General features: G+C 34.6%; 1 protein-coding gene across 1 annotated transcript in view; it reads right to left on the bottom strand.

Moving 5' to 3' along the window:
- The window catches only part of LOC107754338 (epidermal growth factor receptor kinase substrate 8-like protein 2), a 44,713-nt gene extending 32,354 nt beyond the window's left edge, over positions 1 to 12,359 (bottom strand). The window contains exon 1 of the mRNA XM_016570751.1: positions 12,106 to 12,359. The gene's annotated coding sequence lies outside the window, so the exon portion shown is untranslated. The remainder of the gene's footprint in view (positions 1 to 12,105) is intronic.
- Positions 12,360 to 16,491: the final 4,132 nt, after the last annotated feature.

Below are 16,491 nucleotides of genomic sequence, written 5' to 3'. Positions count from 1 at the left end.
TTGGTGATTTCAAATATCAACATTGGCTACCAGAAATCACTTACTCTGCCTTTAAATGCTAACATCAAAATTAACATTTTAGGAACATTTTAAAAACATATACACAACATTTATACAACATTAACCCAAAGTTTTCTTAATTTTAACATTAGCATAACATTTATCAGTATTTAACTAAAAACTGATGAATTTAGGGATTAATCATTTTTTGTGAGTGGGAAAACAGGTCAAATGTTTTCTCAAATAATATTTGTTTGCAGCAAATACTAATAACATAAGGATGTTTCATTAACATATTAGGAATATTTAAAAACATATACACAACATTTACACAACGTTTTCTAATCACTCGATGTTGATTATAGTAACATTAAACTACCCAGTTTTCGTAATTTGAGAATAACGTCATTTAAACGTTAGCATAACATTTATCAGCATTTTACATCGGCTTCATACCCTCAGAATTTAGAGTTGGAACAACCAAAACTACACTCTAAAAAAATGCTGGGTTGTTTCAATCCAACTTTGGGTCAAATATGGACTAACCCAACTTTTGGGTTAAAAATGTAATTTACATTTGTAACCCAAAAGTTGGGTTAGTCCATATTTGACCCAAAGTTGGATTGAAACAACCCAGCATTATTTAGAGTGTACTGTTTCAAAATCATGCCATCCACAAAAATATTCAAAAAAAAAATTATTTGGGAAAAAACTTTAACATTTCATTGTGAGAACTTGCATTAAATTAATATCAAACGGACATTCCATTAATATTTTAGGAACAATTAAAAACATATACGCAACATTTACACAACGTTAGCCCAAGGTTTTGGAATGTTTCCTGTTACACAGACAGTTTTCGTGTGTTGTATATCACTATCTGAGTTTATGAAGTGTATCAGATGCCTCACTAAGCCTGTTTTACCACGGTACCGGGGTGTGATGAACCGCAGTGTTGTTTTGGTTGTACATGCTCTGCTGTCCGCTGTCCCGTAAAGATGCTGGAGCAGACAACAGCAGGCTGGCAGCCCAGCCTGAAACAAGACCTGCCTTTCCTCGGGACGCGGACATTTTTCAGATGCTTAATTACACACTCTGAGGCTTTACACACAAATAAACTCCCTGGCTCGGCAATTAACTGATGAGAGGGCATGTGTGTTTCTGGATCACCGGAGAACCTCTGCGTGTGTGTGTTTATAACTGAACTCGCTAATAAAATATGCGCGTAAAATCCCTAGAAAAAAAAACTTTATTTTTTTAACTTTATTTGCATGTTAGTGGCATTCTAGCTGATGTTCAATAATGTGAAATACTGATATGAGGGATGCCTATATATTTCTAATATATATAATTAGGCTTTAATCCACCCTAAACAAAAGTCAGAGGCCCTGAAAAGTCATTGTATAATTAACACAATGACCTCAATAAATGACAAACAACATGAACATCATCAGCTGAGTGGATGTGGACTATAGACTAAACATGGACATGATATGAAAGTCACGTACACTCAATCATAACAGTATGGCCATCATAGTAGTATAACCATAAAATATTAAAGTCACTTCCAGAATGAGATGAGGATCAACATAAAAGGACTTTGAACTTGTGTTTGTGATGTGCACCTGCTTTTAAATCCCTCGAGGAAGGTGTGTCAGAGGTACAGCAGACAGTCTGACTGATGCCAAGGGCTGTCTTTCCCATTACCTGGAATCACTGAATTAAAATATCATGACTCATTTCAGTAAGGTTTCCTCCTCAAATCCACATTCACTGGTTTCAGAATCTCAACAATCATTCAAGTCATACCATACTACTATTTCTGCAGTATGCAGTAAGGATGCTGTGTAAAACATGCAAATTTTCTGAATGCATGTCACACCTCGAAGACCTTCTACATTTGCCAAAATGTGCAGTATATAACCGGAGCACACTATCTAAGGTTATGTATCCCACAATGCAATGCGCTCAACCTTCCATTTCCAGTGCAACGAATAAACCAAAAGCAAAATCAACTGCAATTTTCAACATAACCACCTTGGTCTATTAATTAAACTGACAAAAAGATGTCGTAAAAATTGGATTAAAATGCAAAAAAAGAACTGCAAAAAAACATATATACTGTGTTATACAATGACTTTATTTACTTGTTTATTTTACACTTGCTGAATTAAACATGTAATGAGGTCATGTGACAAATGCAGCATACTACTCGTTTGTAATGTTTACTGTGGTATACATACTGTTTTTAAAAACAGATATGCATATTTTTGGTCAGATTGAATGTCCATGCTTAAAATTGCCCCTGAGCTAAATTTGACAAAACCCCCTTTGTTATTTGGAAAAACAATTAATAAAGTATTGTCTAAGTAATGTCTAAAATGCAAAATTCTCTTTTTAAGGAACACTGTAAAAAAAAAAAAAAACTTCTGTTTTGTCAGACAAACTCTATTTTAAAATTTGAATGAACTATCTGATGTAGAAAGTGTTGAAATTACAAGAAAGTGTAAATAAAGACAACTTTGAATGCACTTGAATGGCTTAATTTTGCTTGTTTGGTCAAATCATGGAGAATTGTAAGGATGTGTGGCTACATTTAATTGTAAGGATGTGTCTGAATTAAAGCATTTATAAAACACCTATTAGTGTTTTTGATTGTTTTATTTTTTTTAAAGTCATTACCGTGATTAGTGTTCCTTTTGCTAAATCGAATATTTGCTATTTAAATAAGTTAAAACAGAAGTTTCTTTAATCCTTTATTTAAATTTAAACAAATGCTTAAACGTGCTGAGGAAAGTTGATTTAACTTAAAATGTTGTTTGGAGTGAACAAACCAACAAATTAGTTGCCACAATTACTGAAGTTGAGAACTCAAAAATGCTTTGCAGCTGGAAGCTTTCATTTTAAAGACAACTCGGCTTTCTTTGCAGTCATGGGTTTGAGTTAGTGTGTAGTAAATAGCTTTATACAGTATAAAAACAATAAAAGTCTATGGCATGCCCTTATTTAGATACCTAGTCAAACGTGCGTGTGTAAATGAGTTTGTGAGACAGATTGCAACGCTCTGGTTTTATTGCAGTGCCTCTCAATTACATAGTTGCGCATCCAGAGCTTGTAATCTGTGCTGTATCTCTTATCATGGTGTTTTATTCATTGGCCCTAATCTGGATGATATCCGGTATCACGGAGATTGTTTGGAGAAAACAGAACTGATGCTATGAGCCTGAACCCTTAAAGAATAACATGAACTGTCCATTCCATCAAAACAAAATTTAAAATCATAAGATGTTATGTGTTCACATTAAACATTTACTTGAACTCTACTTGCTCTACACATTTTAGCTTCACTTTTCAATGCTTTAGTTCCTACTCAAAACCAAATTAAAGCAAATTACCTTTGTTTTTACATAATGAACTGCACAGAAATGTCAAACTTGCTGTGAAATTGATGCTAACACTGCCATTTGGTCGATATTCAGAGATGTCTGTGTGTAAAAAGCAGATAAGAACCTCATCAAATGTTCTCACTGTCATCCACACAAAAGACACAGAAAAAAAATGCTTTACGATTGAAAGCAATCTGTCCATTACCTGTCCATTCAGCTCAAAGAGAAAGAACTAGACAAAAACACTACAACAGACCACTTTAGCCAGACAATAAACCGCCCGCTTTGACCAATCAGGAACTTACATATAAAACTATATATAACAGGCCATTTAGAGCCACACAAGAACTATGGGACACTGAGTCCCTATGCTATGATCTGAAAGCTGGTACATCAGTGAAATCCTGAACCTTAAGCAAAGTGAAAATCAAAGGCTGTTCTCAGAACAATATGAAAGCTCTGCACATAAGCATTTGACTATGTAAAGTTTTATCAGTATCATACAAACACAAAGCGCTGATACCACACGGAAGAGTTTCACACCTACATCCATCGAGCAGAATAGCTTGTTATTCAATGTCAACTATGAACTCAATACAAAAATATGTTCTGAGAACGTTTTGCTAACATTCCCATTAAGATATGAAAATATTTTTAAACATTCAAAACATCCAGGTTTTTTTCTATTTTTCTGTATTAAGACGTTTCTTCTTGATTATTATAGGAACATTCTATTCTATCATTTGAGAATGTTACATTTGAAGGTTCTCTCAACATATAAAACACCCATTTTTATATTTAAAGTAGGTTTCTTCTTGGTTATTCAAACATTAGAGAAACATTCCATTTCATCATCTTGAAAACGTCATGACAATGTTACATTATGAATGTTCTCTCAACGTTTGAAACACCCATTTTTTTATATTTTAAGAATGTTTCCTCTCAACATTGAGAACATGTCAAATATTAATAATGTTATAAGAACATTCCATAAACATTATTTTATTATTTTTTGTCATAACATTTACACAACTTTTAAAAACTGGAGAAATGAGGAAATTGCTGGTAAGATTCTGTTAAGAAACAAAATAAGTTTTCAATAAAGATTATTGGAGTGTGTTTTACAAGATAATAGAATTTCAATGTTTCTACTTTCTAGTTTTATGTAAAATACTATATAACTTGCTGTTTATTTGTAATTATTTGTCAAACTTACTAGCAACTTCTGAGTAAAAATTTTTTCTACACCCATTTACTTCAGAGTATTAGTGTCCTAAACCACTACAATAAATTGCTTTTCACATTGATTCATCCATTAAACCACTGACATTAAAAATACTAAATCTAAAATAGCTAAGAAAAAAAGATAACCGTTCTAGAAAGATTGTCACTGTTATATGAAGAAGGAAACTGTCTACTCTGCATGCAGTATGACTAGTCACCGCAGGCAAACTACAACACTTATTCACAGCAAAAGACAATCCCACTTTGAATAGACCAATTTGGAGGAGACGTCACAGTTACGTCACTTGCAGCTGTGCACTGGGAACAAGTGGAGGGAAACGGGTAAAGTCCATGGAATAAGCGAAAAAATGTATTGTTGTGCCTTCGGATGTCAGAATCGGAATGCAAATAAATTTTATATAACACTGTCGTCAAAGACGCCATTTGAAGCTAAACGCAGACCTTTAAACGGACAGACTATGGATGAAACCTGCTATGATTACCCTACTTTTAAGCATAAATTTGATTTAAGCAATAGGCCTATATAATATTCATAGGGGACATATTGTATTAGCCCTACAGTTGAAATACATGCATGAAATACTATTTAAACCTATAACATTTACATATTTTCTCTTTTTGCAGTGTTCACATTAAATATAAAGTCAGACGCATTAAAAATATGTTATGGCATGACACCCATATCTGTTAATTAAATAAACAGACAGGTTTTAGTAACATTTACCTATTTTATCTATTCATTCTGACTTTTTTTTCTTGCTAATGCAAGTTTATATCTCCTAGTTCGGACTTTATAACTTTATTCAAGTCAACAATTGCGAGTTTCTCAATTCTGAGGAAAAAAAGCCAGAAGTGTGGGATTATAAACTAAAAAGAAAGAATGACGAGTTGATTTTTCTTACCAGAATTGTGAGACTATAATCTCGGAATTGCAAGAAAAAAGTCAAAATTGTGAAATATAAACTCAAAATTAATTTTTTTATTCTTTTATTCCATGGCTTGAATAGACTGCTACGTTAAAACTGTCATTTTCTGCCACCAGATAGACTCCGCCCACAAAAAACCCATCATCACTGTTTGCAAACACTGAAATTGGTCTATAAAAAACACCTGCTGGTCACCTGGGTGTCTGACGGTGAGGAAAAACAGCAGTGATTGACCCCACACTAAAAACATCACCTTTCTGACTAGTCCTGCCTTACCAACTGATAGCTTCCACAATATTATCAGATAAGATTTGCTCTTTTATTATGCAAATCTGTGAAGGTTCTGTATGTTTCACTCTCAGAAAAAAAGATACAAAAGCTGTCACTGGGGCGGTACCTTTTCAAAAGGCACTCCTTTGTAACTAAAGAGTCCATATCGGTACCTTAAAGATACATTTAAGTACCTAAAGTGTACATTTTAGTACCTAAAAGGGACAAAGGTGTACCTTTTTGAAAAGGTACCGCCCCAGTGACAGCTTTTGTACCTTTTTTTCTGAGAGTGTTGGGTATATTTTGGGAGTAAGATTTTTTTTCACCAAAGCTCCATTTATTTAATTTAAAAAAACAGTAATATTGTGAAATATTATTACATTTTGAAATAACTGTTTTCTATTTGAATATATTGTAAAATGTAATTTATTCCTGTGATGCAAAGCTGAATTTTCAGCATCATTACTCCAGTCTTCAGCGTCACATGATCCTTCAGAAATCATTCTAATATGCTGATTTGCTGCTCAAGAAACATTTCTTCTCATCAACACTGAAAACAGTTGTGCTGCTTAATATTTTTGTGTAAATCATGGTACATTTTTTTTTCAGGATTCTTTGATGAATAAAATGTTCAAAAGAATATAATATTACTTTGTAATATTATACATGAATTATAGCATCATACATAAATCTTGTCCAGGTTAGCATTACTTTGCATAAAAATGATTGCTGTAACGCTATTGTTTATTTTATTAGATGTAATGCACTGGTAGTATATTGTGTCATCTGTTCAAATAGCTCATGTTTTATCAAGGTGAGTTTAAATGGCTGCTCTCTTTATTCCAGGTTTATACAGACTGCAGGTTCATTGACTCACGTCCTGTGGTATTTGACACACCTGAGCGGTTGAATGGACTGGCATTTTGGGGCTGATTCCAAATTTCCTCTCACAATGTGGCTATTTAAGGCCGCGTCACATGCCTCCACCACTCCTGGACTTGTTTTTAACCTTAAGCACTCATTGTTGGTTCCACCCACTCCACCTTTCATTTGGGTTTTAGCTTTGTTTGTCCAGGCTGTTTTGTTTAATGGCCAGAGTTTGCATTTGTTGATCTGCATTTCTCCAGATGTACTGCTCTGTGTTCGGTAAATTACTGTTTAACTTCAAAACACATTAATATATACATTACATATGAAGTAGTGCCACTATAGTTTATAATGGTCCAGGTTATTAAAAACTGCAAAACACAGCCAAACTTGTTTCATGCCAGGTCAAGCATGATTTCAGCTTCATATTTGAACATATCATGAAGGTTTGAGCCAAAACAAGCATCTGAACAGCGTCAATCCAACAACCTGATCTAACGCTAATCGATCACTGCATCAGAGTTCAGTTCCCACACTGCAAAACCTGCCAGAAGAAAACGTACCGTATTGTCCCGAATATAAGACGATATTTTTTTCTTGAAAATACATCTGAAAAAACGCGGTCGTCTTATATTCAGGGTCTAGACTTTGACATGTCAATAATACACCCACAACAATAGGTGGCGCCAAATACGCATAAAACGAGTGTGCCATGAAATACGTAATGTAATGCGTGTTGTAAAGATCGCGAGTAAAAACAAAAGAAAAAGAAAACCTTACAGCTGCATGAGTCGTGACTGTCACGTTAGCCTGATGGAACCAAACTCCCTTTGTGATTTTAAAACGTAAGACAGTACCCAGATTTGAAGACTACAGTAAGATTTAACTTCTACTGTTAATAAGATTTTGGTAGTATGGTAGTAGCTACTATTAGATGGATAGCCTAAATGTCCTAATTCAGATGGGCTACCTATTTTTTTTTTTTTAATGGTATATCAAAAAGTGTATATTTTTTAAATGTGATTGTTGGTACATTTTACCAGTTTTTACCATACTTTCAAAACAAAAATTAAAATAGGAAAAATATGCAATATGAAAATAATTGAAGACAAAATGTGTTTTACTGAGAAAAGCTTTTCTCTCAGATGTTTCTCCTAAAATGTTTGAGGAAAAATAAAAACACAAAGGAGTAGTTTTCATTTAGAGTAACCCAACTAACAAGGAACATTCTCAGAACTTTGGCTAATGTTCTGGCAATGTTCTCTCAAAGTTATGAACAAGCATTCTTCCAGTAATGTTAATAGAACATTTGTTTAGAGTAGTCTGGTCTTTAATAATGTTCTCAAACCGACAGTGCAAAAGCTGTATTTATGCATTGCTAATGGGATGTTTTATTTCTAAAAAAAAAAGAAATGTTCAAAGAACATTCAGAAGTAATGTTTTCATAACTTAATGGGAATGTTAGCGAGACGTTCTTAGAACATATTTGCGTTAGCTAGGAAAATGAATGTACATAGCAGATCATGTGATCTTGGAAGATTTCACATTAAGGGGATAGTTCACCCAAAAATGAAAATTACCTCATGATTTACTCACCCTCAAGCCATCCTAGGTGTATACGACTTTCTTCTTTCAGACAAATACAGTTTATTAAAAACTCCAATAATCCTGGGTCTTCCAAGCTTTATAATGGCAGTGAATGGGGGTCAAGATTTTGAAGCCCAAAAAAGTGCATCCATCCATCATAAAAAGTGCTCAACACGGCTTTGGGGCTTAATAAAGGCCTTCTGATGTGAAGCGATGCATTTATGTAAGAAAAATATCCATATTTAATACTTTATAAACCGTAATCTCTAGCTTCCGCTAACTGTTGTACGCGCGTACATGAAAGTGTGGCGTTCCAGCGGATGATGTAGGCGTAGCATAAGCTCCAGTGCATCCATCCACTGACCCCCATTCACTGCCATTATAAAGCTTGGAAGAGCCAGGACATTTTTAATATAACTCTGATTGTATTCATCTGAAAGAAGAAAGTCACCTAGGATGGCTTAAGGGTGGGTAAGTTCTTATAAAGATCATATTAAAAATTTTAAGTTTGATTGCAGACAAATCTGAGTACAATTTGAGACATGGTTGAGATTTCTACTGAAACTCTAGAATAGACACATGTGAGATCACTGGAGACACTTACGCTTTAGATGAAACTAAACTCTCCATTAGACATTAAAGAGCAAATGAGACAAATCTTAATTGAGGACAATCACAATCATTTCTCCGTTGTGGATATTGACAAACTAAAGCAAGGAACAGCAAAATGTGCCATCGTGGAGAACATTAGTGCAGTCAGCATGTGTGTGTGTATCTGAAGAAGTGTCAACAACGAGCAAAGTCTAGAGTCCTTGAAAAGAGCATTGCAATAATAAATTAGAGGATTGATGTTGATATATTTTTTTTAATACTAAAGACAGAATGTGTCATTTCACAACAGTGAGTACACAAAGAAACACATTTGTACTAAAAGTCATCAGGAATGTCTCTGTAGTGGTTTCACGCTTGACCAGCTGCCCACCACTATAAGTTTCCATGCATGATAAACAAACGTCAGCACTTATGCCCAAAGGGATTTATGGGGATTTGGAAACGTGCAAAAATCAGGCTCTCAACAAACACACATTCTTCATTGAAAAAAAAATTATGATTAAAAGTTTTCCAAGAACAGCTCGACAGGTTTACTATCAGATTTGACACCAGGGTTGTGCCCTATTCAGAAATGATTTGAGAATGCATTAATAATTCCTGTATTTGAACTGAATTTGTATCGAGGTAGCAGACAGAATACAGAACTACAATTTGAATTTGAATGCAAGGATTTATAGAATTAAAACAATGAAACTAAAAGGAAATTCAGTTTTTAATAATCCCATTTATTTAGTATGAATCACCTTTATCGTATATATAATTTTTTTACTTTTTTTGTATAATTTAATAATACTTTAGGGATTTTATGGACCAAAATTTGAAAACAGAATGCTTTAATTTACTTTAAAAATCGGCATATAATCAGTGGATTAAAAATATTTTTGAAAACAATGTAGTTGTCATTTTTTGGTGCTGTATTGCAAAATTAAAATGACTTAATTGTTTTGATAGTATTTACTGTAAATGCATATAAGGAAATAAATTAGCAAAATTAGTCAATTAATGATGCAATTGTTTGTTTGTTTTTTGTAGTAAGAAAATTGCTGTTGTATGACTGTGTACAATTCACTACAATTCCTCTTCCTGTAATTACAATTAACATCCTGTGAGCAAATTACTATATTAATTCAAAGCAAATCAGTTCAACTGTCTGACAGTCACTAAAACATGCATGAAGTGGCCGATCAAGACCACACATGCACAAAAACACATATCTGTAAGATCTAAACCTGAGAAATCATATGTTAATGACCACCTCGGTTCCCAAGCAAACGTGCAACAACAAGCCACAGAAAGACAAAGAACATATGTAATTTAATTTGCTTTCACTTAGGTGACCTAGCAAAAACAATCAGCCTCTGATGACTGTCTCCACTTCACCTGCTCTATTGTGCTAATTTTTAGGCATCATCAGGACAGTAGATTGATTCATCGATGTGGGAGGAATTACAGTGACCAATCAATTAACGTTTCCGGGTGACCTCAGCCAATCAGATCCCAGGCCTGAATAAAACCACAAAACCTAGTTTGAATCGAACCTCTGATCTGTGCGAGCTTTAAAAGCTATAAACAAAAAAGTCAAGCCTCCATGACCATTAAGCTCACCTATATTGACTTCAGTAAATGAAGTAATGTCTCCTCAAACAGATGGGCGAACGGAGATAATGTCTGCGGGACCTTTGCCCTGCAGGGGTGAATTGGCTTTATAATGCGAATCAAACACGAGCAAAAAGCTTGTGTCAGCTAAAAGCTTTTATTCCCCATCCTAAATGATGATAATGGTTTCTGTGAATGATTGTGTTTGTCTTGTATTGTGATCAAGAGGGACGTTTATGTGCTTGTTTGCCAGACTGATGTCAGAAGAAGGTTTAGATTTGGGATTGATCAAGCACTCGGGTCAAGCTGTCATTGCTGTTGTTTGAAAATGCGGTCACGTCCACCTGGAACGGATCCTGAATGTCAAATGTTTTCCAAACAAATACTACTTTTCAAAAGATAACAACTATTGGGAATATAAATGGCACACATATATCTGATTATCATTCCAAATATTGCCAGTCAACTGTAGTCAAACATAAGTTGCAAAACCAGATTTGTTAAGCAATACATCACTGATTTTTGAGTTCCAGGACATTAGTTCTCAAGAAACTATTTTTTATTATTTTAAGTTGTTCAGAGATATTCACTTACGTTTGCATGCGATATACTTGTTCAATAAATTAATTAATTGAGACCACTGGATTTCAGGATGATTTTTAGCTCCATCTATTGAATGTTACCTCAGACTTGTTTATATCTTGGCAAGTAAAATTTTGACGTTTAGTTGCATCCCAGATAGCACACGTACGTCTGCAAGATGTCTGTTAAAGATCGCTTCATCTGGAAAGCATCTGCTGTGTACAAACATCTGATAGACGTCTTTAAGATGTCAGTTTTACATGCATTCTAAATCATAAACATCTTAAAGACATCTTCTAAACGTCTATTTGACATCAGATAGGAAACGTCCTAGATATAGACGTATCGCAGGTGAGCAAACTCTAAAAAATACATCTTGCAGATGTAAATGCAGACGTCAAATAGACATCTCCGTGATGTACGTGTGCTATCAGGGATGACTCAAGAACCAGTGATATTATGTCTGCTAAAGAATTAGTACTGAAAGTTTAAAACATCACTTTAATAATCCACAAACCTGGTAAGGCGGTTCTTGCTATTTATATAGCCTATCATAGAACGCTTTAATAAACCACGCCTAGACATTAAATAAAATGAAATGGCATTTGTTAATGTCATACAGTACACTGAAAAAAGGTGAAAAGTGAAAAACAAATCAACAAAGAAATTGCTATAATAAATTATAAAGAAAGCTAAAGTTGAATTAAACATTACATTTTTAACTAGAAAGACTGAAATATTATGTTCTTGTAAAACACTCCAGTAATGTTTGTTTACAACTTCAAAATCATTTTAAAGTGTACATCCTCTATTTATAGGCTAGATACGTTGAAGAACTTCAGTGACTGACCAAAGCAAATTTCCACTTAATTGCGTTCCGTTCATATTAAAACTCAAATAAGAGCGGACGTGACGCTTCAGAAGTAAAACAACGCAAGCAAGCGCTCCTTATAACGGACGCGTTCTAGTTTTGACGCGTAGCGTCGTTCTCAGTGGTGACCTTGGGTTGATAGCGTATAGAAACGCGCTCTTACCCTCAGCAGAGAGAATCTATGGTCCCGTTCTTCAGTTCGCCGATAATTCCTCCCGTTTCCAGAAAGGCTTGCGGTAAACTCTTCTTCAAGGCTCCATCTCAATCTGTCTTCTCACAGAGGTGAACTTTGCTCCAAACACGGAGGGTTTTGGGTAGCCAAGGCGACTTTGCTGATACAGACAAAAATGTCAAACCAAAAAATAAAGGTGATGACAAAAAGTCTAGAACGTTGCAACAGTTGCGCTCGAGCGAGAGTGACAGGTGCTTCGCGCTCGTAACGCTACCTGCCGCGCGAGAGGGGGCGGAGCCTGCATATGAACGCATGCCCTTTTAATGCAGTGTTTCTGGAACATATACAAAACATTTTAGTCATGGAATATTTAAAGGATCTCCCCCCGTTTGGTTAAAAAAAAAAAAAAAAAAAAAAAAAGGACATGAATAACTTCTTATTCTTTTGTACACATTATGAAAGGAATGTTTACATAAAATTCACTCACTTCTCTTCCAAAAAAATATGCTTTTTGGATAACGACTGGAGGATATTTATTGCATTCTTTACTGCTATTACAATACATAAACAAAACAGCATATTATTAAGTAAAAGTAAACATTAAGTAAAAAGGTAGAAAATATTAAACACGGAATAAAAAAATATTTTTTATTGATAATACTCAAAACTAACATTGAATAATTGCAATATTTTCTAAAGGTGCTGCATCCGTATCTACTTTATTCATATCCATTTCAATGTCACACAATGCATTTAAGCAATTTATTTAAATTTTACGTTGAGACCGAATGACTATCCATTATTTACAGATATACTAAAAATGTAAAACAATAAATAAATAAATGCACAGACCTATGTAACATTAAGTAAACATGTAAATAATACTTAATATTGCATTAAAAAAACATTGAATAATTCAAATATTCTTTAAAGGTGCTGCACCTGTATACTCTATTTTTATATCAATTTCACTTTCACACAATGCATTTGTGCATTTCCGCAACATACAAGTAATTTACTGCATATGAATGCAAATCATTTAAATGTAAATCTTCACTAACAAATATAAATCAGATTTGTTTTGCTTTTCTCCAGCTAAAACATGTATCCTCCACCTGGTGCACTATACCAGAAACATTTCTACCTTAAAAATTGACTACCTGGAGCAAGATAACATTTGGTTTATTGGTTTATTGAAAGTCCTCCCTTCATTATCAACCATTTTATTGCCAACCTTTATGCACCATATATTGGCAAAGCAGAAAATGGGTTTAAAGGGGCATGCCTGGCTTAAATCGATATAACCTCTGCATTTATATCAGAACATGTATGCTGTATTGTGACGTTTGTTTAGGGATGTAAGCAAATTCCTGTTCCTGATCCAGTTCTGTAACCCTGTATGATCAAGGAGAAGCATCTTCAAAGAACGAAGTGAAAGAAGAGCAACAGGGTGGAACATTGGTCAGGTTTGTATGTCACTAGATATGGAGCATGACTCCGGCCTGCAAACACACTTTACTCTTCCTGATCAGTCTAAAATCAGGATGGATGGGTTTTTTACCTGGTTATTTAAGAATAAAAATGTAACCGTTTACTCACCCTCACATCGTTCCAAACTCTAATAGCTTTCTTTATTCTGTACAAAATGAAAGTCGATGGGGACCAGAGATTGTCAAGCTCCAAAAATAACACAAATAGCATCATAAAAGCATCATAAACATAGTCTATGCATCTCATGTTCTATATTCCAAGTCATCTGTTTACAAACAGACCAGTTGTTATTCAATAAACTCTGGTCTACTTGACAGCTGTGGTCACTGTCTGGACATTCTGCTCCTTTTTGTTCTACATGAAAGAAAGAGACATGAAGGTGAGTGGATTATAATAAAATTTAACATTTTTGATGAAAAATTCCTTAAGGAATATTTCACCCCAAAAATGAAAATTTGCTGGAAAATGTACTCACCATATGTAGATTTGGAAAAATTAAGCATCACATTTCTTGCTCACCAGTGGATGCTCTGCAGTGAATGGGTGCCGTCAGAATGAACGTCCAAACAGCTGATAAAAACATCACAATAATCCACAGCACTCCAGTCCATCAGTTAACATCTTGTAAAGCAAAACGCTGCATGTTTGTAAGACACAAATCCATCATTAAGGTGTTTTAGCATTAAACAGTCGCTTCTTGCCAAACTACCAATCTGTAGTCCCTGATATTGCTTTCTCCAGTGAAAAAGTTGTCTCATCTGAATCAGGAGAGAAATATGCACGAATCAAGCACTGTTTACAAGCAAAAGCAGTTCAAAACAAATATGTCAGTGGTTACTTGTGGATTATTGTGATGTTTTTATCAGCTGTTTGGACGTTCATTCTGACGGCACCCATTCACTGCAGAGGATCCACTGGTGAGCAAGTGATGTAATGCATGTAATACATTTCTCCATATCTGTTCTGATGAAGAAACAAACTCATCTAGGAAGGCCTGAGAGCACATTTTCATTTTTGGGTGAACTATTCCTTTAAGATGAAAATACACATGACATCAAACAGAAAATCACACACACACACACACACACACACATTAAAAAGTCCACAGGTTGGTGAACTGCAGTACATGCACACAGACCAGTGGAGTGTTTGACTTTAGAAACCTTGAGTTTTGGTTTATAATTAACATCAGAGGACAGAACTATGACACATGAAATGCTCACTTTCTCAGGTTTACATTGACTGCTGAAAGAAGCAAGTTCTGTTAAACATTATTCATAAAACTGCACAAAAGAATGACTGGCAAATGGCAAATTTGTTTGAGGTTTGGTGAAACTGGGCATTAGGATAGCAAAGAGCAATTTGCATGTGGATTTAAGTGACGTGACATGTGGCCAAGTATGGTTACCCATACTAGGAATTAATGCTCTGCATTTAACCCATCCTTAGTGCACACACACAGCAGTGAACACACACACCCGGAGCAGTGTATACTGTACATTTGAATGTACAGTTCCCAAACAGAGTTGACTGTAGGGCACATCAGTGATTTCACACAGTAAAAAACATCATTTCACATGCTAGAGAAGAGATACACACCAATAAACCTCGCACAGTAAAACCACAGACTGCACACGATTAAATCAAATCTGATTCTCAACATATTACATGTTAAATAAACGCCCTCTGCTGGACAAACTAACAACGTGCTTAATAGGCTACGGCTACAAAAAGTTCTTAGTAAAAGTCATTAGTCTTATATATATTAACACAAACACACACACAATTTTCATTTTAAACCAGTTAATAATATGAGGTTTCATAAGCAGAAAAACATTTTAATATGTTTGTTTAAAATATGGTTTACATGTTGTATATTAAAAAAATATATATGTTAAAACATTTGGATAGGATACAGCATTTTATTAATTTATTATACATATTTGCTTTATCACAATATTCTGACGGATTTTGTTCTTGTAGTGTTTTTTTCTTTCTTTCTTTCTTTCTTTTCAATTTCAGTGTTTGCAAACAGTGATGAGGTTTTTTGTGGGCGGAGTCTATCTGGTGGCAGAAAATGACAGTTTTTTGCAATTTCCGAGATTATATCTCACAATTCTGGTAAGAAAAATCTCTCGTCATTCTTTCTTTTTAGTTTATAATCCCACACTTCTGGCTTTTTTTCCTCAGAATTGACAAACTCGCAATTGTTGAGTTTAATCAAGTTATAAAGTCCGAACTATGAGATATAAACTTGCATTTGCAAGAAAAAAAGTCAGAATTGTGAAATAAAATAGTTAAATGTTATGTAAAATGTTATAGGTTTAAATAGTATTTCATGCATGTATTTCAACTGTAGGGCTAATACAATATGTCCCCTATATGAATATTATATAGACCTATTGTTTAAATCAAATGTATGCTTTAAAAGTAGGGTAATCATAGCAGGTTTCATCCATAGTCTGTCCGTTTAAACGTCTGCGTTTAGCTTCAAATGGCGTCTTTGACGACAGTGTTATATAAAAATGATTTGCATTCCGATTCTAACATCCGAAGGCACAACAATACATTTTTTCTCTTATTCCATGGATTTTACCCGTTTCCCTCCACTTGGTTTTTCTGCCACCCACTACGCGCGCGCAGCTGCAAGTGACGTAACTGTGACGTCTATTCCAAATTGGTCTATCCACCTTTTTCTTCAACGCGGAAGTAAGCCTATGGGCGAGACTTCCGGATCATTAACCGCTATAGGTAAATAACGACAAGAATACTACAAACCAGTGTGTTCATAGTTAAGATAATACATTAAAACAATATGGTAAGGCACACCAATTTTCAATATCAAGCAGCAAAACGAACTGTTTTGTACAGCTAAAAATAGCTGGA

This window comes from Sinocyclocheilus rhinocerous, unplaced genomic scaffold, assembly GCF_001515625.1.
Source record: "Sinocyclocheilus rhinocerous isolate Xijiao unplaced genomic scaffold, SAMN03320098_v1.1 scaffold561, whole genome shotgun sequence".
Classification (NCBI taxonomy): Eukaryota; Metazoa; Chordata; class Actinopteri; order Cypriniformes; family Cyprinidae; genus Sinocyclocheilus; species Sinocyclocheilus rhinocerous.
Note: the sequence above shows the minus strand (reverse complement) of the source record. Positions and strands in the feature narration are given on the sequence as shown.